The sequence below is a fragment of the Lissotriton helveticus genome, chromosome 8, assembly GCF_964261635.1.
Source record: "Lissotriton helveticus chromosome 8, aLisHel1.1, whole genome shotgun sequence".
Classification (NCBI taxonomy): domain Eukaryota; kingdom Metazoa; phylum Chordata; class Amphibia; order Caudata; family Salamandridae; genus Lissotriton; species Lissotriton helveticus.
This window is the reverse complement of record NC_136069.1, coordinates 1,624,429,858-1,624,456,410: the sequence shown is the minus strand read 5'-3', so window position 1 is coordinate 1,624,456,410 and position 26,553 is coordinate 1,624,429,858. Positions and strand designations below refer to the sequence as shown.

At 42.2% G+C, this 26,553-nt stretch overlaps 1 long non-coding RNA gene across 1 annotated transcript in view; it reads left to right on the top strand.

Moving 5' to 3' along the window:
• LOC144772101 (uncharacterized) overlaps positions 1-19,268 on the top strand; it is a 99,997-nt gene extending 80,729 nt beyond the window's left edge. The window contains exon 3 of the long non-coding RNA XR_013599643.1: positions 15,782-19,268. This is a non-coding gene — a long non-coding RNA (uncharacterized LOC144772101). The remainder of the gene's footprint in view (positions 1-15,781) is intronic.
• The last annotated feature ends 7,285 nt before the right edge of the window (positions 19,269-26,553 follow it).

Genomic DNA, 26,553 nt, shown 5'->3' with positions numbered 1-26,553 from the left:
AGGGAAATGTCACATCATTGCTGAGCAGGCAGTATTTTTCTTATTCGTATCACTGACCACAAAAAGCTGGACATCGTACAGCAAATCGATACAGAAGACAATTGTTGTAAAAACAATAGTGAGGGGCGACATTGATTACAATGCAATTCACGAAGGACTGGCATATATAAAACGCCCCAGAGGAATGTCAGCAAAGGTACAAAAAAAGTAATGTGCAGCTATATCATGGCTGGATAAATTATCACTATGGCATTTGATCAAGGTGTCTGTCCAGTCATTGGTAACAGGAAACGTAACTAAACAATGAGAGATGCCTGATCTAAAGCGAGCTAACACAAACCTGTCCTGAATGTTCTGCACAAGAATGAGTGATGGTTGTGCATCGTTTGTTACAAAAAGCATCTGTTTTTTAATAACACTAGGTTATCTCAGTTCCTGAGACAGCCATCGATCTTTGAGTAAAGATAAGAATTGTTACTTTAATTAATTTTTACTGACATTTTGTAATGGTACAGGAATAGTGTTGTAGGGGAAGTAATGCTGTCCACAGATTGTATTATAAAATAATATATAATTTATTTGAGACACAGAGAAAATCTGTTGTCCACATCCAGGCTAACGGGTAACTGACCAGAAGCCAAGACATAGAACACCGCCACACAAAAGATCTAAATGGAACCAATATCTTTAAAGAGAAAGGACACATAAGCATTATGAGAATACAACATATCATCCTCCCTTCACAAAATAAAACATCTACAACAGAAGAACAAGTTAAAATGGAAACTGGAAACTAAAAAAAAAATAAGCAAGGAAATAATGCATCATCACAAAGATAATCTTTTAAATATGCTGGGGGTCTCCTGTCTCTTTTGATTTGAGCATTGTTGGACTTGGGCCTTCTGGCAGGTTCACCCCTGAATTTTTTGCCTTAAAGTATAGTGATTTCTGGCCTTTGCGCACTTTGACACTGTGGCGCAGTGTAAAGTGCGTGCGCTTCCTGAGTGCGCGTGTGAGATAGGCCTGCCCTCCCATAGGAATGCATGCGGAATGTGTGTGTCCCTGGTAGTTCCTGATGCGTGGGGAGTGTAGGCTCGAGTTTGGTATGTGTGAACTCATGGGAGTGAATGCTGCGCAACGGTATGTGCGGCTTGTATGTGTCTAGTGGGGAAGGGCCACTTCTAGACATGGCTGTGTGTGTGCAGTGAGGGTGCTGGAGCGTGATTGGCTGGAGCTAGCTGGCATGCCAGGCTCCAGGAAGTCTGGATGGGTCTGCCCGGTGGTGAGTGTGAGATTAGCATGCTGATGGCTGGGGAGGAGTGTACCTGTGTCCTGAATGAGGCTGGGTTTTCCCCTGACAATGCTGGCTCCGCCCCCCTGTGGTGTGACTGATGACCCTAGCCCTGCCAGTGAATAGAGAGGGTGGCTGAGCCCATCAGCAGTGCTCACAGACCAGCTGCGACTGGTTCTGCCCCCACCCTGCCCAAAGACAAAGGATTTGTCTGTATAAAAAGAGGCTGTGACCTCTTGGAAAATGTTCTTGTTTGCTGCTTGAATCTGCCAGGGGCGTGCTGCTGCTTGGGCTCAGGGATGGCTTGCCTCCCTGAGCCCTGCCCATCCCCTGGACTTCTGCTGTCCTGGACCCTACCAGGACCTGATTGTTGGCTGTTGCCCTAGCACCTGGAAGTGCTTTATGGATATTCGGCTAGCGCAAGGAGCGCTTTATTTGCCTAGCGCCTGGAAGCGCTTCCTTCTCTCAGGGAGCGCTGGGAGCACGGGATTATTGCCCCTCTAGCGCTTTGGAGCGCTTCGTTTTCCCCTAGCGCCGAGGAGCGCTTTATGTCCGCAGCCGGTGCCCACCCGGCATTGTCCGCCCCGAGCGAGTGCCCACCTCGCTTAGTTTTGATTAATTTGCCCTCTGGCAGGTGCCTACCCTGCCAGGGACCTTGCAGCGATATTTGTAATTATCACGAGGGAGCCCACTCCTCGGATATTGAGTCCCCGCCTGCCTGCCTGAAACCGGCCGGAAGTCCCGCTCGCCGCTGCCGACCTCAGGGGAGAGAAGCCGAGTGATGGCCGCCCGGGGCCCCAATGAGGAGGAGAGAGCCCCGGGGCAGCCAGCAAATTGTAGCCCCTGTGTTGCGGGGCGCCCCTGCAGTGGAGGGAAGTCCGGCAGAGAGAGAGCCCCGCCCGCCCCGAAGGAGACGGAGCGAGGAAGCAGAGCGCCGCCGAGCACCAGAGACCCGGTGAGTGCATGCTAAAGGGAGATGAGGGGCGTCGGGAAACATTGCCGGTGCCCGCCCCTCCCCTCCATAGCGAGACCCTGTGTGTCCCGAGGCCCGTGAGTCCTCCAGCGATGCCGAGTCCCCCGAGAGGGACTCCGCCTACCCCCACCTTGCTATTGAGCCCCGAGAGGCTCCACCTGGCTAATGTTGGAGCCCCGAGGCTCCGGGGGACATTTTTAAATTCAGAGAGCCACGAGTGGCTCACGGCCCCAATTACCCTCCGAGCCCCGAGAGGCTCGAAGCGCCCCATCTGTTTAAGAGCCCACGAGGCTCAAGGGGGCATTCCTGTGTTCTCGAGTCCCCAGGAGGGGGACTCCAACGATGCCCGCAATTGTGCCTACAGCCTAGAGAGGCTCAGGGCACCCCCCGTGTTCCCGGGTCCCCCGTGGGGGACCCCACCGCCCAGTGAGGCTACATCTTTTTGTCGAGAGCCCAGAGAGGCTCAGGGGGACATTTTATTTCTACAGAAGCCTGAGAGGCTCACTTTTTGCACCACATTGTTCTGGCCAGAGCCTGCAAGGCTCCAGCGGTGGCCCAACAGTGTTTCCAGCTGCCCAGCACTTTGTGGGCAGTTGCTCCGTTTAGGCCCCTGACATTGGGACTGCCACAGGTTGTGGCTTACGTGACTGTGTTGTGTAGTTGCTTTGCTTTTACACCTCTAAATGTAGGTTTTGCATCATGTCTGCTTTACCTTTACACCTCTGAATGGGTAGGTTATTCATCATGTGTGTGGGTGCTTTTACACCTCTGAATGTATTGCATTGCATCATGTGTTATGTTCTTACACCCCTACAGGTATTGTGATACTTAGGTGGTTCTTTTTCTCCTAGTGCAGGTGGTGCTAGTGAGATCCTGGTTACCAGTAGTTACTGGTTGTGTGCTAAAAGTGATTTTACATTCTATGTTTTACATTCTAAGTGCTATTTCTGAAAGTGTTACTTCTGATTCCTGACAGTGGTCCAGGTGACCCTGTCTTGTACATATCCCCTGTAAATTCTGCCCGTGCCTCTGGCACATTGTAAAGTGTGTGTTTTATCTAAAGTGTTTTGGTGTAATACAAAGGCTATTTTTTTATATAACCTTGTGTGGAGTTTCCTTTGTGGTGGGTCCTGGGTGTTGTTGCTGGAGTGCGTGCGCAAATACTTAACTTACATCGCCTCCAAGTTTAGCCTTGCTGCTCGCGCCACGTTACCTAGAGGGTGAGCAGGGGTTATCTTGGCGTGTAACTCCCTTGCCCTGACTTGGGAGTGGTGGTCTCTGACTGACTTTGGCGAAAGCCCTGGCCAGCCAGGGATCCCATTTCCAACAAGCATTAACACAAACATTCCGATCAACATTCCGATCAACATGTACAACATCCTTTTCCCTTATAACATTTCCCTTACGCTCATTAGGTTCATGTTTCTTGTACAAAGCCACCCTTCGTAGATTCCAATGCTCACCATTACACAAAGTTACAAACCTATCATGTACAGACCACCACAATCACGTCCTGGTTTAACTTTGACTAAATCATTGACTGAAATATTGTACTTCCCCTGCATTACTTCACTTCCACTCATGCATAGCCCACTCAAATCCGCCAAACCAATGCAATCCTTTAACCAAGCTGGAATTAGTTTTGTCCCAGCTACATGTCCTCTCATCACATTGAAGGGAATCTTCCCAGATAAATTATTTTCAGTTGTGCGATAAGCCCACACTAATTCCTCCACCATATCCTTCACTTGACCACCACTCGAACAAGCCATCTGTATCGCACCCTTCACCATTCTGTTTGCCATCTCAACAATACCATTTCCTTGAGGGTTATATAACGATATCTTTGAATGTATGATACCACAATTTTTCAAAAACTTCACCATTTCCTCAGATGTCAATTGAGTACCATTATCTGTTATCAGTTTTACAGGAAAAACCTCCTCACGAAAAATATCATTCATCATGCTAATTGTTGAATTAGTAGTTATTTCTTTACAAAACTTAACGATCAGCAATCTTGAAGTAACATCTACCAACACCAAAGCAAAGTTTAAATCAGCTTTAAGACCACCAAATGGTCCAATGAAATCCATACAAACCGCGTGCCAAGGTGAAGCTGGATCCTCAATTGTACCATGGTCCACATTGCTGCCCACTTTCAACCTCTTCTCACACTCTAAACAATCCAAACACCTCTCAACCCATTCTGACACCTGTTGGTCCATTGCCGGCCACCAAAAATATTCCCTCAATCTCTTCTTAGTAAGTGACTGACCCAGATGACCCTCGTGTGCCAACTTGAATAACAAAAATCTTAGATCATGCGGTGGAATGAAATTGTCATCCTTCATCACCACATTTCCCTCCTTATGATAAATTGACAAATCATCCAACACCTTCACATACGGCCTAACAGCCATCTCTAAAGTACTCTCCCGTCTGATTCCTTTTCTGATTAGATCCTTCACACTAGACAATACCACGTCCTTTGCCATGCTCTCCTTCCACTGTGATCTCCCTATTGCACCAGAACACAAATCAACAACATCTTCCACAGCTGCAACAGATCCCTCATTAGATAACGACTCAACTCCCAACTGATCCACCTCCTCCCACGGCAAAGGAAGTCTCGCAAACCATCCGCTTGAATATTCCTCCAACCTGGGATATATTCAATCTTGTACAAAACTTCCTGCAACCTAGCCGCAAACCTTGCCAACCTTGCTGATCCTTTCCCTGCGCCACCTGGAGACAAAATTCTCAATAGAGGTTTATGATCAGTCTGCAACTTGAAATTGAACTCCCACAGATACATCCTGAAATATTCGCAACCCCATGCTGCCGCAAGTGCCTCCTTCTCAATAATAGAGTAGTTCCTTTCCGAAACATTCATTGACCTCGACGCAAAAGCTACTGTCTTCAATCCTGTTGGATGCACCTGCGCCAATACTGCACCTAACCCCACAGCGCTAGCATCAACGGCTAATACAGACAACAATTTTGTGTCAAAAGGTGTCAAAATCCCTGCATTGCATATCTTTTCTTTTATGTCAACAAACGCCTTCTCTTGTTCAACTCCCCACACAAACTTAGATCCCTTTCTAAGTAACACTCTAATCATCACTGTCTTATCTGCAAAATTCCTTACAAACTTCGCGTAATATTCGATAAGACCTAAAAATGATCTTAACTGATCCTTGTCAACTGGCGCTGGTGCTCTTCTTATAGATTCTAGAAGATCCCGTTTTGGTCTTACTCCCTCCGCCTACAGCATATATCCTAAATACTCAACCTCCTCCGCTGCGAATTTGCACTTCTCTTTTTTTAACATCAATCCTGCACCCTCCATTTTGTGCAATACATCATTCAGAATAACATTGTGCTCCTCAATCGTCTCACCATACAACAACACGTCGTCGTGAAAATACACAACGTTCCTTATTCCTGCCAAAACTGACCCCATCATCCGCTGAAACACTCCAGCAGCAGATGCCAGCCCAAATGGCATACGAGTGAACTGGAAAATTCCCTCCGAAGTTATAAATGCTGTCAGTGGTTTCAACTCTTCATGTAAGCTAATCTGATGGTATGCGCTGCGTAGATCTAACTTAGAGAAAAACTTCATCCCTTTAACAACAATACTAACTCGTTAATGTTAGGTAATGGGAAACTATCAACCACAATATTCTGATTAAGTATGCACAAATCCACACAGAACCTGTATTTCCCATCAGATTTCGTTGTAATAACTACGGGCGAAATCCAGTTCGAAGTCTCAATTTGCTCGATCACACCTTGTTCTAGCATCTCACACAACATTTTCTTCACTTCACTTCTTGCTATTATTGTAACCCTTCTTACTGTATGCTGTATGGGAAAAGCATCCTTTTTGAGCATGATCTTATGCACATACCCTTTAAGTTCCCCAATTTCTTCCTTAAATAAATCTTTCATTCTTTCAACAATTGAACTCGTGGATATCTCCTCAACCACCATAACTTGATCCTTCGCTCTCGGGTTTATTATTATATGAAGGTCATATTGATGACCCCAGCCTAAAATCGGTGGGCCAGATTGAGCAACATAAACCTTCCCCTTAACTGATCTGCTCTTAAATATAATGTCAGTAAGCATGTAACCAATTATGTCGATCCTCTCTCCCTGGTACCCACTCGGATTTATATCTTTATCTTTAAAAGTTAACCCAGGCCATTTCACACTGAACATACTCTCCAGGATGATAGTCCAGAACGAGCCAGAATCCACCATTAACTCTGTCTCCACACCTTCAATCACAAATACAGCCTTTGGTCTCACTCTTCTACCAGGTTCCATATCAATTTCTTCATCACTTACACACAAAATTTTCCTCGCTCCATCAACACCACCTTCAAAGTTCACACTCTTTCATCATTCACAACTGCTACCTTCCCCTTGTTCCCATATTTGCACATTTTGTAGAAATGACCTCTCCTCCCACACTTTTTACAATCTTTTTATATTCCGCCGTATGATAAGTGCTGCCACACCTTGAGCACATTCTCCCAGTGTTTTTGTACTGTTCTTGATTACTTGAGCTAGTAGCATAATATTTCTTACCATTCTTCTCGCCATTCTCACTGCGCTTTTTACTATCAACCGCAGCAACCGCCACTTCCTGTTCTAATCTACACACGACACATTCTCTTTTGAGTTCTCTTTCCGGTCCCTCTCTCTCATGCATGCACTAGATTCTTCTACAACCTTCGCACTGTCAATTGCATTCTGAAGCTAAAGGTTCTTTGCAGCCCATAATTTCTCCTGCATCTTCTTATTCTTGCACTGCACAATCAGTTGGTCCCTTATCATTTCATCCCTAATATCCCCAAAATTGCATTTCAAAGACAGCTCCCTTAACCTAGTTACGAATTGATCTACTGACTCATCCTGTCTTTGTGGCTGTGTATAGTATCTATGCCTAGCCATTACTATATTAACTTCCTTTGAGTACTGTTTATTTAAACTTGCTTTTGCCTCTAAATATACATTGGTTATCACTCTTCCCTCTGCATTCTTCCCTGCAGGTAAAAATCTGAAAGAATGCTGACCTTCCTTCCCTAAAGTGCTTAATAATAGCGCTTTCTTTCTTGCTGCACTGAAGTCTTTTCCATCTAATGCCTCAATGTAGTTTTCAAAGATTTCAATCCATTCATTCCATTCTATGGGTGGTTAACCACTCTGCTGTAAGAATAATGGAGGCATTATTACACCCTGACCCTCCATTTCACTCAATGATTCTGACTATATCACACAACCCAATTTTTTGCAGGTGGTTAATACACAGTCTCGCTCTTTATCGTGCTCCGTTACACCTTTACCGTATGTTAAGTACAATCCTTCTTGCACTTTCTTAACTATGCCCAACAAAAGTACAAAGTTCGTTTTCAAGCACAGTCACACTCCTTGGCACATTCTTTCGCTCCTTCCTCCGATAATTATTCTGTCTTTAGGCAAACCACGACTTTGTCCTTCACTGACTTCTTTCGTTGCTCCGTCGATTTTTGCTCCGCCTTTTAGTCACTTCACCATTGTTCGCGCTACTCGAACGTTTTCTCCATTGCTAAGCAACACTATCCTCTTCTAAGACGCTGCCACGTTTGTGCGTAATATGTCACTCTTACGCTTCCAGCGTTATGCGTGAAAGAAGTACTGTCTTCCGCTCACTCCTCGAGCTCCATCTTCGCAGGACAGACGGTACGTCACACAGCACTCTACGAGTTGTCCTCGCTCACACTCCAGACACTCGATAAGTTGCTTCACTTTTTAAAAGTCGCACTCCAAAATCACGCCTTATCCTCGTTTCTTTCCCAACCAGGATTTCTTAATCCTTTCATATTACACTTACTTTGTCTCAACTGCAGTATTTAGTGTAGCCTTATTTTCCGACCACCAACGATTTCGAGGTATTTCTCCAACTTGTGCTCTAATACACGATCTTCCTTCCTTCTTTCCTCTTCGTTGCATCAATACCACACGATAGGTTACTCCTTTACTTATTTTCTCCCGTTTTTCCGTTTTTCATTTGTTCTGCCATTTATCTCCAAATCTTCTACACACGTGGTTCTTCCACCAGCTGAGTTACTTGACTCACTCTGTATCGCCTTTCCCCGTTAACCAATCGTCGCCATCTGTTGTAGGGGAAGTAACGCTGTCCACAGGTTGTATTATAAAATAATATATAATTTATTTGAGACACAGAGAAATGCTGGTGTCCACATCCAGGCTAACGGGTAACTGACCAGAAGCTAAAACATAGAACACCGCCACACAAAAGATCTAAATGGAACCAATATCTTTAAAGAGAAAGGACACATAAGCATTATGAGAATACAACAAATAGTAAAATATTATTCATGCCCCAGGTCTAATAAAACCTGTTCGACAAAATTAAACCAGGGAATACAATAAGTCCCAGCCAAATACGACAGTCATTAATAATCATGGTATTTAAAACAGTGTTATCAGAAGTCTATACTTTATACTTTAATACATTTAGATGAATTCTAATCAAATCAGAAAAAAATGAAGCCCCAAGTTCAGAATGACATTCAAATGTAAAACAACTTTTAGAGACAGAAAAAAGATTCTTCAAAAAGGCTTCACGACCATTCGGAGCTGGTTAACATTAGAGTGACCCCCAGATAGCAGTCCAAATGAAGCTACTGAAACATATTTTGTATAGTATATTGTTAGCATCTCCCTCACAGGTTAGTTGCCTAATTTGGTGGCAAAATTTAAGAGAGTGGTCACAGATTTGTTGGGATGTTATTAGGATAGAGGTAGATCCCTATGGTTGAGCTGACAGGTGGTGAGGCTTTCAGAGCGTGCAGACAGTGAAAGGTGAACTAAAACTGACTCCAGGACAGGCGTCTAAGTTAATGAATGCATGCCTGGGAATGGATTAAAAAGCACGAGAATGGACACTACAGGAAAATTGACCCTGCTTTTGTGCATCACTAGTTGTAGACCAATATCTTTCTGCCAACTCAACCCTCAGAAGAGGTGTATTGGCATTCGCCAGAACCACTATATTGCTTCTGCTCAAAAAACATGCTCACAAAAGAAAAAGTGCCTCCGTGGATCCAATTAAATTTATCCAGTAGAAGATACAATAGCTTCTAGGTTATTAACACGAAATCAGTATCACTTACAGTGATAGTGCCACCAACTACCCAAAATGTAATGAATCAATAAACACCATGAATTAGTTAGTGTAAACAAGCATGGCGTTTATATTAAAACCATAGACTTACCCAAAACCGTCGGGTGTTGTGCCTTATCCTGAAGGACCCTGGCAGTAGGACTCGGGTGTACGCTATCCTACTTTAGGAAAATAGGACGGAGTTCAAAGAGACAAGTCATTCATAGTAAGGCTTTGCCAAGCTCAGTGAGGAGGAGCGGGCATGCCACAAGCCCCACCAACAATTGCAGCAGGAATCTGTAACTATACACTAACTATAGGAAAGGGGATGTCATTTCGACTACGCAACTTTCCTCACTTTACCCAACACTTCATTTAGGGCTACTGGGTTTCTTTCCTTCTTTTATGCTGTTCCAACTCATGTTGAGGATGGAGCATCATTTTTATCAATCTCTTTCTATGATGAATGACTTGCGTCTTTGAACTCTGTCCTATATTTATACTACATGATAGCATGCACCCTGAGCCCCACTGCTAGGGCCCTTCGAGTTGAGGCAGTATACTCGACAATGGCAAGAAAGACTATGGTTTTCATATATTTACCACTCTTTTTATACTCACTTATTTGTAGTGTTTATTGATTCACACCATTCTGGGTAGTTGATGGAACTATCATTGCAAGTGCTACTACTTTCATGCTAATAACCTAGCTGTTATTCTATCTCCTACAGATTGTATTTAAGTGGATCTGTGTGGAGCAATTCAGGTTATTTATTTAGCACTTTTCTTTTCTGAGCACGAGGTCCTGACGAATGCCTAATCACCTCTTTTGAGGGTTGAACTGGCAGAAACATGTTAGTCTATACCTAGTGATACACACAAGCAGGGACAATTTTCCTGTAGTGTTCATTCTCTTGCTTTATTATTCTGTCCCAGGCACGCACAAATAAAGTTGGATGCCTGTCCTGGAGTTAGGTTTAGTTCACCTTTCACTGTCTCAATGCTCTGCAAGTCCCACCACCTATCAGCTCGCCATAGGGTATCTACCACTGCCCTAAAACATCAGAAGAGTTTCTCCCTCTTAGAGAGGTAATTGTAGCCCGCACCGTGATTAGCTGTCAAGGTGTGAGGAGATTCCCAATGATAAAGCATGCCACTTCTGGTGGGTGAGGGAATTCGTCCTAAAGAAGAAACATTGTTGCACAGCTAGATTTGCTTTGTTTTCTTTGTTCCCTGTCTTTCTTAAAAAGTCACAGGTTTTTCTATTTGTGTTTAATTACATGATTGGGGAGAAAACACCTGCTGGTCTCTAAATCTCCCCTGACACTCTCTTTTGTGTGATAAATTCAATCAAAGATTCACACGTAGTGTACTTCAACTCCTTCTTCCTAGTCTTATACACCAGTCAGTACGGAACACAGCGTTTACAACGCTGTCATTACATCGCGCTACTATTACAACTTGGTCGACATAACGACCCCGTTGTTAGTATGCAATGCATTTACATCACAACTCATCACAACAGCTTGCACTAGGGGGCGCTAAGGTGTTGGAAATTAATTACAACACCTTCCCTACCTTTTCACAAACTGGAGTAGGAATAGTAATTAATACTATTCCTAAGTCCAGTGCGTCCTCTAGTGCAAGTCGTAATGACTTGCAGTGTAAATGCATCACATAGTAACAACGCATGTAATCCAATACATCGCAATGTAATGAGCCATATTCGTCTGTACTCATGGCTGCTCCTTTCACATCAACAGGACAGAATAAGGAGCTTGGGGGATTTAGTACAATTACACTAAACCCTCCTGGTCTGTCATTTTTAGATTGAGACAAGACGCTAGTGAAAGGCTTCTTTAATCTCAGACAAGATCTTAAGTAAAGTCACATTAACATCTTTATTATTAGCTAAATCATCTAGGCAGATTCACCCATGTGCTTTGTAATCAGTTTTTTTAGGACAATGTCAGAATTAATCCGCGACCAACATAGCGAGGTACCATTTGGAGTGGTTTACACAGTGTTATCAAGTCCAACTACATCTTAGAATACACTGCTATTGTTGATATTGTTTTGATTCCCAATTGGGATTTGTTAAGTGTACTGAAGTAAACAAAAAGGTGAACTGAAAAGTGATGGGTGGGATGCTTGATTTAATCTTAACAACTGATAATTGCTCATTGCCGCAGTCCATTGTTTTTGTTATCCACAATCACTCCTAAGATTAGACTCACCCACAGGAAATCAGCCTTGAATCAGCTCCAGTAGGAACAGTCCAGACTTAACTGCTAAGCCAGGTCCTCTCTGAATCAGAATATAGCAACCCAAGGCTAGTTTCATCCTACTTGGGACTCTACAGTTGGATGCATCTTGGCTCCAGTTGCAAAAGGCGCATACTACCCATGTCTGGGCATGGCCATCGCACTTAAGGAATCGCACGGAAATAAACAAAAAAGCAATGTGTGGGGTGCTTGAAATAACCTCAACCACTGGTAGTTACTTGGGCAGTACATCATTTGTTGCCCACAATGTTACCTTATATTGGACAAAACCAAATGGAAATCAGCCTCGTTCCTGCTCTAATTGAAACAATCAAGCCTAAACTGCCATGTTAAAATCTTATTATAGAATTATTTACCGAAAAAGTGGGTTGATTTTTTTAAGTTGTATACCCATTGTACAGACAGGGGATGTGGATTCACTCTCTAAGGTTTCAAAGTTGTTTGTGTTGGTTCTCTGCCAGCTTCTCAGACACAAACCTAATGTAAAGTGATGCTTCTCACGGCAGGAAGCCGTGTTCAGCTTTCTTCCAGGAGTGTAAACACATGGGGTTCCTTTGCAGTAATTTTAAACAACATTCACATAAATGTAAGGCATGCATTAATGTTTTCTCCAATCTGTTCCATACTATAAATATTAATGAAACGTATCACATTTTTGAAGTTATCTTGTTCTTTGGAATTTAGTCATAAGAAACAAATAGAAACAATGACAAACAGCAAGTAATTTCACATATTAAGGCACAAGAACAGGAAGGGCTTACCATTTTAAATCCAATATGACAGAGGAAAAAAACAACATGATGATAGACATGAAAACCCTGAAACAAAACATTTGATGCAGGGCGCGGGGACAATGAGGAACACCACCCCTTTCTGTTATTACACGTCGCAGCCAGAAAAACGGGAGTTGAGTGGAGGACGCACATCGCCAGATTTGCGGTTTGGAACTTATTATGGTTTCTCACCAGGGCTTTTCTTTAATTTTTATTGACCACACAACTGAGATGGCACATAGTTCTTTCTTTTAAATTTAGAGAGTGACTATACCGAATTAAGTTTTATGCGGGGTGCCCCACCCTCTACAGAAAGGGATGGTGTTCCTCATACTTCAATTTGGGGCACATACTGCTGGTGCTCTAGAAGATTCTGGAGAAGACTATTAAAAATGGCCGTGGATTTTACATAACCAGGAGTACCAGACAGTTCTGGTTTTTGATGTGGCAGTTGGATAAAGAGCATCTTGCCAATCGCCTTGATAAAGTCTCAGTGGAGACGAAACACGTGTTGGCACAGTGGCAGTTATTTATGATGGATGTAACAACTACAAGGAAATAAAATGGCATCAATTTGAAGAAACTGCACAGAGTGAACTCAGTTTATCTCGTATTAACTTGGAACTCGGAACGATCTTTACTTAGTGGCACAATTGTTCAAGGGACAGATCTGTATTGATGGTCTGAAACCAATTATTCAAACCAAAAATTGTTTCCGGGACATAGGCACGTCGGAGGGTGTGCTGGATTAGTGCTCTTTCTTTTTAATTAGTTTGAATATACACCAGGTCACTGTTGTTTTCATTGCATCTCATGGTAGTAGGGGCCATAGAGCCAAACTAGCTCCTCAGTAAGAATTGAAGAGTGTTACTTATATTGACTCACACTATATTACTATTGATGTGGAAAAGTTTGATTGTGCAGTTCTTTTCTTTTTTACCTCTGTATTTGTAATTTACACACTCACTGATCCAAATTGCAGTAGACACATGAATAAATATGCCAAATTATATATAACACCAACCCAAACCAAAGCTTGAAGAGAATTAGGAAATAACAATACTGAAGAAATCCGCAGTTACATTTTTATGATGAACAAGTGTTAGGACAGTTGAGTGAAAGCAAATATTTTCATAAGCATGCAGGATCCCTGCATTACTAAGCATACCACCAGCCTGGGATGAAACTTGAATTGGTATGGCTAAGTAACAAAACATCCCTTACTGCAGTAACTTCACAACAACTGTCCTCTACCTTCACACCAAAGGTCCCAAAGGACACCAGTTGACCTCAGGCATACCTATTGTCTTTGTGTGTGGTGAAATCTTTGAATGGTGAACCAAGCGGACTAGTGGAAAGAGCACCTGGAAAAAAGCTTTGTGTAAGTTTACTATGTTTTTGCTATTCACAAATTATAAGTCAATATTACATTCATGTCTGCAGAGACTCCGCAGTCCGAGTGGACAGGACTATCTTTTTATGTGTGGAGATTTCTGTCGACAGCAGAGTGTCTGCAATCATAAACATACTATTTACTCATAGTTTGTGAATTATAACAAAATAGTAAAGTAACGCACAAGGTTAAGTTTACCTTTGTGAATCAGGCCCTATGTTATGTGTTGTTAAGTTCAGCACACCAGATAAACTATTGTGGTACTGTATTTAACCTGTTGGCTGCTGTCGTCAGCCAACGGTCGTCGCAAGCACTACCTTGGTTGTGCTGCGCATGTCCGTTGGCCGACGCGGCCCCACCCGTATTTCGAATGTTCAGCACTGGAGCAGAACGTTCGAAGCAGCCAACGGGTTAAGAAGTGGCAAACAGATATCACAACTATTCTCTAAAACTGTTTTTGCAGATCATGATGATGGCCATGTGAAAATAAGACATGATTTGGACCATCCCCCTTAATTCTCTCACCACATTCAAGTAAAATGGCGATACTCTTGTGAACTTTCAGTGACCAGATCCTAACGACCACTATAGTACACTTACTTTAGAGCAGAAAAAAATGTTTCCAAACTGAAACACATATTTTATTGTATGATGAAGCCAGTTTTATACGACTACATTGTTGCTGTAGGTTTCACAATTATCTAAAACATGTTAGAGCGAGCCTAGGATGATAAAACAAAGAGAATGATTGGCTTCTAAGAGGTAATTCAGATAATATTAATTAGTACTATCAGTGCGATTCTCAAAACGTTGCTTGCAGTAGATTTATACAAATTGTGAAAGTAGAATTTGAGAAACTGGAAGAATCATGGTTTTTAAAAAAGGTATTCACATACATAATCTTTAGTGTGTACATTTAGGCATATGTAACTGCTTAGCAAATGTGCATTTGCACGAGCTAGTTGTATTCTTGTATGAGTAAAAATGTCAGTGGCTCCTATCTTTGCTTGGTTGTTGGAGCCATCTTGATTAGGGTAAATAAGCATTTCGAAGCTTATGCGTGACAGTGGCTTTCAACTGAGAAAATGTGTACTGGCGAATTGTATGAAAAACAGTAGAGAACTACATATCTAGTGCATGTAAAACACTATCGACACTCTAAACCTGCCACCTCAAAAGTCTGTTTTTCTAGCAGACTTTTTAAGCATGGAATCCAAAACTATAATACTGTCTGGAATGGTACAATACTGCTGTCATTTCTCAGTCACAATGAATACCACTTGCTAATACTTTCTTAAAGACATTCCTAAAGTAGTAAAAGTCTTTGTCACTTTTATAGCTTGGCATGGATGTCCTTGAGCTAATCCTATGCTTAAAAATTCTTTATTGTGTGTAATAGCATCTCATACTAATTCTAGAGAACATGGAGTGGTCACCAATATAGAAATATGTAAGTAAGGACATTGCCGGTAAATCCCAGTCCAGAGTTAAGGATGCATATAAGGGTGGGATGTGTTGAAAACAGCTGAGAGGTCCAGCAATATAAGGAGACAGGGGTCATCTTCATATGTGGGGAAGAGGGCATCATCTACGATGTGTAAGGTGGTGGTTTCCATGCTACATCTTGATCTGAAGCCAGACTGGTAGTTGTGCAGTTCAATGGTTAGCACTGATGTGATCTTGGAGTTGAACATAGACTGCTTTTTCAATGATCTTGCCCATGAATGGTAGGTGAGTGATGGTAGCTTGTGAGGCCGTCAGGATTTAGCATAGATTTCTTTAGTAATCTAAAGCACATGTTTTAATTGCACCACTTTAACAAATGTATTACCTTTCTTCTTACAAATGCAAAAGTTAATTTCTCCTCCCATTGGTTTTATCAGGGTGCTATAACCAGTTCTCCGTTGCATCCCATCCTTGAATCACCATGAAACAATTATTTCCAAGACTCTTCAATATTCAGTGTGCATAATATGGACTAGAAGTCCTGTCCACCCAACATGAGAAACCTGCCCTTTCTTTTTGACGTCATGTAGCAGCTGAAGACAGATTCCTATTCATTGACAGATCACAGGTCCTCCTCCAGCACCACTGTTAAGCATCATCTCATCCTATTCTATTCATAACCAGTGTCATTTTTATACCTCATTGTTAATATGTCTCTCTCTATGCTGATGGTTATGCATAATTCCAGTTATGTGTAATGATCCCAGTTAGACTTCATGCACCTGGGTGTCCTTTTGTGCTATATTAGACTGTTAAATGTATGAATAAAATAAGAAATGTGATGTCATTCCTTTGAATGCAAGGTGATGCAATATTTGTTCACCTAGTAGCTGGCAATTGTACACTTTGTGCCAGTTTGTGTTCTCAGTGACATGATTGGTCTATTTTGGTTTTGAAAGCTGCAACTTTTAACGTCCTTTGACATAACAAGATGATTGCATATGCAAAATGCTAATATTCAAATACATGCACACATGACTGTCTCCAAAAATAAATAACACCATATTGTGCTTTCTTTTTTTTATAAATGTTTGCTCAGTATTTTGGTGGCAGCTAATACTGAGGGGCACATAATGTCTTCCATCAATAAATCTGAATTTACACCTTCCTTTCCCTTCTTGGTCGGAATCCCTGGACTCGAAGGGCTCCACGCCTGGTTGCCTGTCCGAACTGTGCATCATCTATATTATAACTCTCTTGGGTAATGGTACTCTTCTATTGGCCATAACAACAGTTATGAATCTATGTACTTACTGATTGCCTTGCTGAGCTGTTCTGACCTGGTTTTATCCTCTTCTATTCTTCCAAAAATGCTGTCCCTCTTTTGGTTTAAGGATGAAATCATCCATTTCAATGCATGCCTCTTTCAGATGTTCCTCATACATGGCTTTGCAGCGGTGGAGTCAGACACTCTTTCGTGCATGGCAATTGACCGCTTTGTAGCTGTTTGCAACCCCCTGAGATACACCACTATTGTAACAAATACGCTAATTGGAAAAATGGCCCTGGCTATTCTGCTCAGGGCAGTAGTCCTAATTGTTGTATTGCCGCTACTCACACGTCGACTGCTATTTTGCAGCAGGTACATTCCCCATTCATTCTGTGAGCACATAGCTGTGGCAAAGCTTTCATGTGTTGATATTACTGTCAACAATCTCTACAGATTGATAGCCTCACTTTCAGTGGCAGCAATGGACTTTCCATGCATTGGTGTGTCCTACGTGCAGATACTCAGGGCGGTACTGCAACTCCCACGCAAAGACCAATTCAAAGCATTCAACACCTGTGTTGCCCACGTCTTGCGATGTCTCTTTTCTTTATACCTGTACTGTTCTCCCTTATTCTGCACAGATTTAGTCACAATATCCCACTTTATGTCCACATCCTTGTGGTCAATGCATACCTCCTCCTTCCACCGGTGGCAAATCCCTTAATTTATTGAGGAAAAATGAAAGAAATACGACTTGGTGTCCTGCAAATGTTTGAAATGAAAAGGTCAATGCACTTGCTGTGACTGTGGCTATTGCTTTAAATGATGATCTGCTTATTATTTGTAAACTTTAGCCAGAGCCAAGAGATATTGTGACGTTCTTTGCAGCTGTTGAAGGTTTTTATGCTGGATATGTATATGTTGTATTCAAATGTCAGTAGACATATTAGAGAGGAAAGCATTTGTAGATGATACCCCAGCTCTATCGAAATGTAGCGACGGGGTTTTCAAGACGATAAATTCTTGGGTATGTTAAGCAGGTATTAAACAAGTCCTAGTGAGGATGCAGGGTTAAATACTTTGCCCATTGCCTCAGTACGTATCCCTTCATTGGTAGTGAGCATATGATGTTCCAAAGATAACTTTGGGGTATCAAATGAGATTTGAGGTGAGGAATTGTGGCCATAACACTTAGGTTACTATATTAATTCAAACCTTTTAGTAAAACTTCAGGTAGTGGATATACCCAAGACCTGTTTCTGGAAAATTTGTCTTCGTCCTTTCAATGATAATCACTTTCACATTTCAGATGTCAATACCTGAGGCAATCAAGAAAAATCTATGGTGATGTACTTTATCTTGTGGCCTCAAAAATCCTATATAATTACTTTTCCATAAACCATAATTACACAGGTTGGAGAGTGAGTGAACAAGCAAGCAAATGAGTGAGGGAGTGAGTGAGTCTTGGGCTAGGCATGTGCCGTGCATGGTCCAGAGGTGTGCACCCCTACCTTCAGGTGACCTGCATGTGTAACTTTTTGTTGCCCTAATTTGCACACTAAATGAGCATACAACCTGAAGCCTCAGCTTGTTCGTGATAAAGCCTGGGTTAAGGACCTGTTCTGTAACCTCAGAGCACACACAAAGAATTCCCAATTTAAGGACATTAATTTACTGTACATGTTCTGAGTTGTTGACATAAAGTTGCTAGGGCAGCATAGCAAGATTTGTAGACCAATAGTCCTAAACAAATCATGCAGATTTTGTGGGTCCCAAAAGGAAGATATCATACATCTGGTTTGCATATACCCAGCTTGAGGGAAGCCACATAATTTACTGCTGAAATCCATCTTCAATAAATGGGGGATCCGAGCATGTAGGTTGGCTATCATAAAGAGTCTTGATTCCTCTGACCCCCAGATCAATTGTAAACTGTTGAAATTCCTGGTACTACCTGGAAAACTAATCTCTGGAACAGTATAAGTTATGGAGGCTCTGAAAAAATTCGCCACCTCAATGGCAATTAATTATCAAGTAATCTAGACATTTAATATATCCTGGTACTTCAAATTTGTATTAGTAGTGCAAGAGCCAGTATTTAATGGTAGGCACCAATGAAAATTGTATTTGTCTTATGCATTTTATCCTAAGATTACCCAGTTTTTTCACTACTAAATACTTTATTACATGTATTTTATGAATGTTGATAATTGAACTTCAACCCGACCATCGGTATAAAGATTGTAGGTTCATTTGCAGGTATTACAACAGTAGCATGGCAGGCACCTTACTGCATGATGACTACAACCCTGATAAGTTCTTTAGTATCAGGTGTAAAGCCATGTGGGTTACAGGAGATGATGAATAAAGGGACTCTAATAAAGCTGCCTCCTGTGAACTTTTAATATTAAGTTCAATACATGTTACTTCATTTGTAGTTATTATAATAGTAGCATGGCAGGGACCTTAATGCATGACATCTGCAAGCACAATAAGCACTTTACTGATAGTTGCGCCCATGGACTTTTAATATTTATTCCGATCAAATAGCTAAACAGCTGCGGTTTAAATAAAAAAAAACAAATGGTCATATGTTATTTGGTACTGCTTTTAATGATTTTTTAGTTGGATGTAATGTTTTTTTTTAACTATGCATGACAAATAAATAAATCCAAATGTTCCAGAGACTCACTATTGCACATTTCCACAGGAATGTAACACTAAAAGCTATGTGCTGACATTCTGTGTGTGGGTTGAATGTTGGTATGCATGGTAGATATAGGGTACAAAGACTTCACATGTGGTGAGAGTTTGAGACCTTGGACCAGCTGGTTCTGGTTTGGTTTGCCCCTGGTTCACCATGGGCAAGGATGTAAAATGGGATACTGCTAGCCCAGAAAGTGGAAGCGTATTGCCTACATTCTTGAAGATAAAAATTGGAGACCCCTACAATGAAGCATGAGAGAAAAGAAACCTTTTGATATTCTATCAGGACATTTTACCTGGGTCTTGCTGGTTAGTTTACCTGAGCACTATCATTTGGCAGATGGTAGGGAAGAAGGGGTGCATCAGCACATCCATTGCTAATGATGAGGATGTTTCTAGTTAGGCACTGCTTGTTTTGTCTTTCACTGACTGATAATTTATTCAGAGAACGTACTTCATTGCCAGGAGGCACCAACTGCTGAAGACAAGCACCCGTCAACCAGGCCTGCTGCACTGATTCACCCAAGTTGCTGGAGCGATAGGTGAATTGATGATCCTGCACCAATCTTGAAGATGCTGCCAGTGTGACATAACAAGCGAGCCGAGCTGTGTTTGCTGCAAATAGGTAACATGGGTCTGTAGTCGAAAGACTGAAAGTCTGCATCTTGAAATGAAAAGATTAGCTTGAGAAAGTAACCTTGCTCACATGAACTCTTTTTTCTCAAGATCAAATGAACTGACCCAAAGGCTTACTAACTTGATGGTCGCTTAAGTGAACTTGAACCAGTGACTGTTGTTGCCTAGGACTTGTCATTCTTGCTAGATGCTGGATTGGGAAGTGAAGGTTAGTCTCTGTTTAGACTATTGTCTTTTGAAACCGTGCCCTCCAAAATCTACCTAGCAAAGCCTTTGACTGCTCACCCTGACCCAGAGGCAAATGACCCCCAACCAGCACAGTTATTTCTTAATTTCTGATGCCTGCCCCGGAGCCCCTCAAATGGGGTCACTCAGGGAGTGAGTGAAGGAGATGGCAGTTAGTGAGTAGATAGTCAAGGAGAGGTGGTGTTTATACCTCATGTGTCCCATGGCAGTTATTGATTTTATATTACTGTAAAACTACGTAACATTTGTATGAGAAATCACCAATGATATTAACAATGAAGATGAGGATTCCTGTTTTTAGGTCTAGGTTTGACTTCAAAGCTGTCACACAGAAGTATTGTCTCTAAAATACTTACAGTGTGATTTGAGTCCGCTTACTTTTAACCATTGGTTACTGCAATAATCTTCTGTCAGCAATTGGTTCAACACATTGTCAATCACACCTTAAATCAGGCCAGGGAAGCATGTGCCTCTAATCTCATTACATTGGCTGTTTGTTATCATTACATCCCCTATTGAGAGCTTTCATTGGATTATTTTGGTAACTATTTCACATTTGTAAAGTACACACAACCATCCCACTATTTGTCACACTGAAGTCTTTGTCTCGTATATGCATTGTAGTAGAACACAATCTATTGTTTATACATGACATAAAGCCAATTCAACACACACAAAGAGTTGGAGGCACGGCACATATCAAACGACACCTCTTTGATCACGTTTTCAGCAATAACCAGAAAATCATTGTAAAAGGTACCCATCCTTATCCCTCGACTGTCTATTTTTTAATCCTGTCTATGCTTGATAAGTATGCGCTAAAGACTGTTATTAAATACACTTCTAGAACCTACCATTGTTGGTCTAAAACAAATACACTGGAATGGAGTTTGTCCCTAGCCACAACTAGACCTATATTAGGAGAAAACCCTGATTCTGCCATCATGTAATTCTAGGAATGAATTGCAAAGTCTCTGGATAAAAATATCCCAATAACATAGATCAAAAGAGGTCCAAAAGAAATAAAACACACCCTGGTTTACCTCCCATCTGGTTTACTTGAAAAAACAATGTAAAAACGTGAAAGGAAATGGGGAAAAAACTTTAAGGATCACCTCAAAACAGCCCATCAAGCTGCAATTAGTAACTATGATATAGAAATTTAAAAAGCCAAAGCGTCCAACTAAGAACCCAAAATAAGCCTGGCATTAAACGCCCCTTGGGAACTTATTTTGATTGGCAGCATTCTTTCAGAAGAAAATAGCTGATACCTATCTGTCTCTAAAAAATATATTTTTTTTTAAATGCCACAGATCCCAAATTGACCTGTCTCCCTTCCGCCATCGCAGAGGAAGAACTTCCCACTCGTCTCAGCAAAGTCAAATCATGGCCCGCTCTTGACCCCACACTTACACAGACACTATCACAAGGAGCTCCAGCCACTTTCTATGTCAAATTGGAACTCTTTAACTTGTCCCTATCCATTGGAATTGTGCCATTTAATGGAAACATGTGGAGGTCAAACCCTTGGCAAAAAAAAACTATCTCAACACGAGATATCCTAGCAACTGTAGGCCAATCTCCCAGCTCCCAGTATTAAGCAAGGTAATTGGCGCACCTCCTTTTTGAAGGACAGATCTTTCCAAATATGTAAGAATTCATTCTATTCTGATGCACTTTCCTTGAAGTGTGTGGATCGCAGGATTTGGCCCTCAGCCACACATTTTGTATTTGTACATGCACCCTTTGGCCCATATTGTTCAAGAGTTTGGACTGTCAATAGTATCATACGCTGATGACATGAAATTGGGTACTACCCTCACCCCTAGAAAAAGCTCACAGTCCCATCAGCTGTCTCCCTGCTTGGAAAAATACTATGAACAATGGGGAATTAGAGGAAAACAGGAGAGCTCATCCTCCAAACCAACATATGATAGTCATCGAGATCCCCTCTGAAAGAGAGTTCTGTTTCTTTTTCTTTCCACTTGCATGTTTGTATAAAGGAAACTTGTATATTTTCCTTGAATAGCCCTCTACTTCCAGGGTTGCCCCTTGGTGACATGCTTCATCATCGAGTTCTTCCCATTCTGCTGTGGAATGGGGTGTGCTACAACCTACGGAAAAGTGGGAGCACTTAGGGTTGGATACTATGTGTTGATGAAGTTTAGAGATCTGAGTAGAAGGTAAAAGGAATTTAAAAATACCAGAATAGTAGGAAAAAAAATATTTTATTGTTTACCTCTTTCCGATATGGTTAAAATATGGGGAAAGTTTGGGAACTTTAAGGGATATAATGTTCCTATGTTCCACTAGTTGACATGTTTCTAGCCCTACTCCTAGGCTATTCTTGGTAAAGATAACAGAGCCACTTACAGAGGCAGATACAAGTATAGGAAGAACTTTAGACAAGCCCTGAGAAGCCTGGGGCCCCATCAGACCCCCACAATCCCCAGGACCGTTTTATTAGCCCCCCGCCATACCATTTACAACCACAACCGTTTGTTACCTGGGGTGATCAACCACCTTTTGATAACTATCAGCAAAACCAATGTACTCCTTTTTCAGGAACTCGCCAAGGACGACAGAGAGGCAGTTTGCGGAAGACACAAGTCCAGTGGGCGGAGGAACAAGAACAAGCTCGAGTGTCAACAAAGAGCATGACAAACAACAACCAAGCAGGCCCATGCAGTCACCCAGCCTGATAGTAAATCTAACAGATAAATCCCTTCTAATTCCCCAAACACAGCTCCTGGGGAAAAGCCTGGGTTTCGTCCCTAGAGCAAAACTGGACAAATTTAAGTTAAGCCGCGAAATGAACAAATTCATAAGGAAACTCAAACTGAGAGCAGTCTTTGCAGATAAGACATTTGACACCGAACAGCAGGGGGATACTGAAATACGTAAAACATCAACGTTCTGCCCTCCAACATCATCTATTCCTGTGAAGATACTGGCATTTGAGAAATCCGTGATGAAGGAAATTAAGGATATTGACCCAGTGACTCTGAAATCTTACACAATACACAAAGGTACAGAAGAAAGCAATCAGTAAGCTAACTACTGACAGAAACATTGTGATTAAACCAGCAGACAAAGGAGAAGCAGTCGTTTTGCAAATCACTGAGGCACACAAAACAAAATGCCTTCACCTCCTTAGCGATGCCAGGAACTATGGACCTCTTCCGGAAGATCCCACTGATTTGATAAAGATCTATATCCTGTCAATGACTGAAGGAGCGTTATCTCATACTTGGCTTTCACACCGAGAAAGCACCTTTCCAATCAACAAATCACCCATCACCCCATATTTTTACACCATACCCAAGATACACAAGAACCATATGTCACCACCTGGTCACCCTATTGTATCAGGGATAGGTTCTATCTTAGAACTCTTATCTAAGTTCGCTGACAAGTTCTTACGACTCATCGTACAAAACACTGATAGTTACTTGAGTGACACCAAAGATGTCTTACGATTACCACATAACAACAGTTTTGACCCTGACACACAGCTATTGATAAGCCTCGATATGAAGAGCCTTTATACTAGTCTCCCCCAGGAAGCAACTCTGAACATTATTGAAAATGTCCTCCTTGAGGTGGAATGGGATTATCAGACACCCCAAAACATCATAATGGACAGCTGCAAATGGGCTTTTTCTTCAAATTTCTTTGAGTTTGAAGACACACTTTATCTAAAAAAACACTGGACCAGCATGGGCAGCATTTTTCCGCCGAGTGGGTTTAAATGTACACCATCTGGGGAAACAGACTAAACTAAACCCACATAATCCATACATCAACCACATAAAATTGTGGAAACATTACATTGATGAAATTTTTGTTATCTGGCAAGGTGAGGAGACAATGGTCCAGCAATTCTTACAATGGCTGAACACGCAAAATGCTTTACTGAATTTTACAAACTCCATCTCCAAATCAGACTTGTTTTTTTGGCATTTCAATGTTATTCCTGAGGAAGGTACCCTGAAAACCTCCACCCACATAAAACACACGGCTAAGAAGTGCCTTTTCATGTTTGACAGTTTTCGTCCCAGACATTTAAAGGAGAATCTACCATTTGGGTAATTTTTAAGATTGGGGCAGAACTGCTCCAACTTGCATGACTATAAACAACAAACTGGAACCTTATCTTCAAGATTGTAAGCAAGAAACTCCCCAAAGCTAATAATCTCAAAAGCAATGGAAAGGGCAAAAAAAAATCCTAGTATAGCCCTCCTTGAGATCCCTGCACCAAAATGTAAGGAGTCAAGTCTGATCTGTGTCACAACGTATGATACTGCTTCCAAAAAGACAAGCAAAATCATCAACAAACATTGGCGCACCCTGAAGGGCGGCTTCCTCCAGTTTCCTAAACCTATGTTCTCCTACAAGAGAGAACGAAGTCTCAGGGATATCCTAGTTCACAAGACCACGGAACATGCGTGACACTCAAACACGCCTCACCTCTGTCCAAGGACACCATCCATGCTGGTGGTCCAGTGTCTGCTCACTTACAAGAACAGCACAAACCATTACTTTCAATGACAAGACCATTTGGGATCTAAGACAGTTCAACAAATGTAATGCTGAGTACGTAGTATACATGACAACCTGCCCATGTAATCTACATTAGATTGAAATGACAAGTAGAAAAGTGAAAGTAAAGATTGGCGAAAACCGAAATTATTTGAGATGCAAACGAACCAGCAGTAAAATGTCTTCGCATTACAACAAACAGAATAACACCACTGGTGATCTCAACTAGATCCTTATGAGAGCGAGTGAAAGTGGAATCATTTCTCTTTCGTCTGAAAACCCACATCAGGAGTTTGAATGAAAATATACCCTGGGGTCAATTTGTTAAATAATTAGGCCCATTCTATCCTAAACAGCATCCTCTTCTGCCTACGGGCGCTACCTGCTGGCTGCATGTGCTTCTTTGATCTGTTTTTAAATATATATTTTTTGAATATTTTTAACAGCCTTCAGGAATATAGGGAGAATATAGAACTAGGATTCACCAATTTTGAATTAAGGACAATTCCCTTCTTTTCTTAGATCCCAGAGTCCAGTCCTTTATTTACTGAACCAATATGGTAATTATTCTTTCATCATCATTTTCTTTAAACAACTTTCTTTTATTAAAGAATTTTTTTTCTTAATAATAAACTATTTCTCTCAACAAAACATCCACTCTATGGGGTCGATTAGGATGGCGGACGGACTTGCGTCCGTCCGCCACCCCAGAGGTGGAGGGACCGTCCGCAGGGTCAGCGGCGGTCCCTCCGTGCAAATTAGGATGTGACCACCACCCTGGCGGTCACATCCTGTATGTTTTTAACATTGCGAAGGGTGCTGCTTGAAGCAGCACCCGCCGCAATGTTAAAACTGCATGTGTTACATTTACATGCACAAAGCGGCAGGGACCGCGCGGTGCCTGCCGCTTTGTGCATGTAAATGTCGGGGGGTACCATAGGTACCCCCCATGTGCACCCCCGACACCCTGGGGGCCCGCAACGGGCCCCCAAAAGCCAAAGTCCACATGCTTTTCCACGGCGGAAAAGCCGCCGCGGAAAAGCATGTGTTTGTGCAAATCCTAATTTGGCTGACGGTGTCTTGCAGACAACGTCACCAAATATCCCTCCTCACACTGCGGATCAGCGGCGGACAGACCTGCCGTCCGCCGCTGGTCCAACCGCACTCCCACCGCCATCCTGATCTGGCGGTGGGTCTTCTATGTCACTGCGGCGGATAATCGGCATACTCCGGGCCGGCGGTGGCTTCCGCCGGCCCGGAGTATGCGGATTATCCGCAATCATAATGAGGCCCTAGATGTCTAAAAATAATTCACTCCACTGATTCTACCCTCAATCACGGAAGTGAAAACTATACCAGTACAGTAGTGTCGTTAAGAGCGGCCATCTTGCAAGTCAGTGAGCCAGTCACGCATGATATGTGGATGACGGCTCCACACCAGCACTTACAGAAGGGGCAATCTTTACCAATATACCACGAAGTAGTACTGTTGGCAGTGACTATTTTTTAAGTCAGTGCACCAGTTGCACGTGGCACGTGAAGGTCGTCTTACCCCAAGCACATACTATAATGAGCCAGCACCCGCGGGCTCTCCACATCATCGGAGACATGAGCGGGCACTTGCCTTACAACAAGGGAGTAGCCTTGCAGCAGTAAGTATGACATAGCCGCATTGGAACAAGAACTTTGTTGAAAATAATGTACCTTTATTTTGGTAATTGCTCTGATTTTATGTCTCTGGTCTACTATCCGCATACAGAGTGCAACTACCGGCGTCCCTCCCCCCTGTATGGTCTCATGTTGTAATTA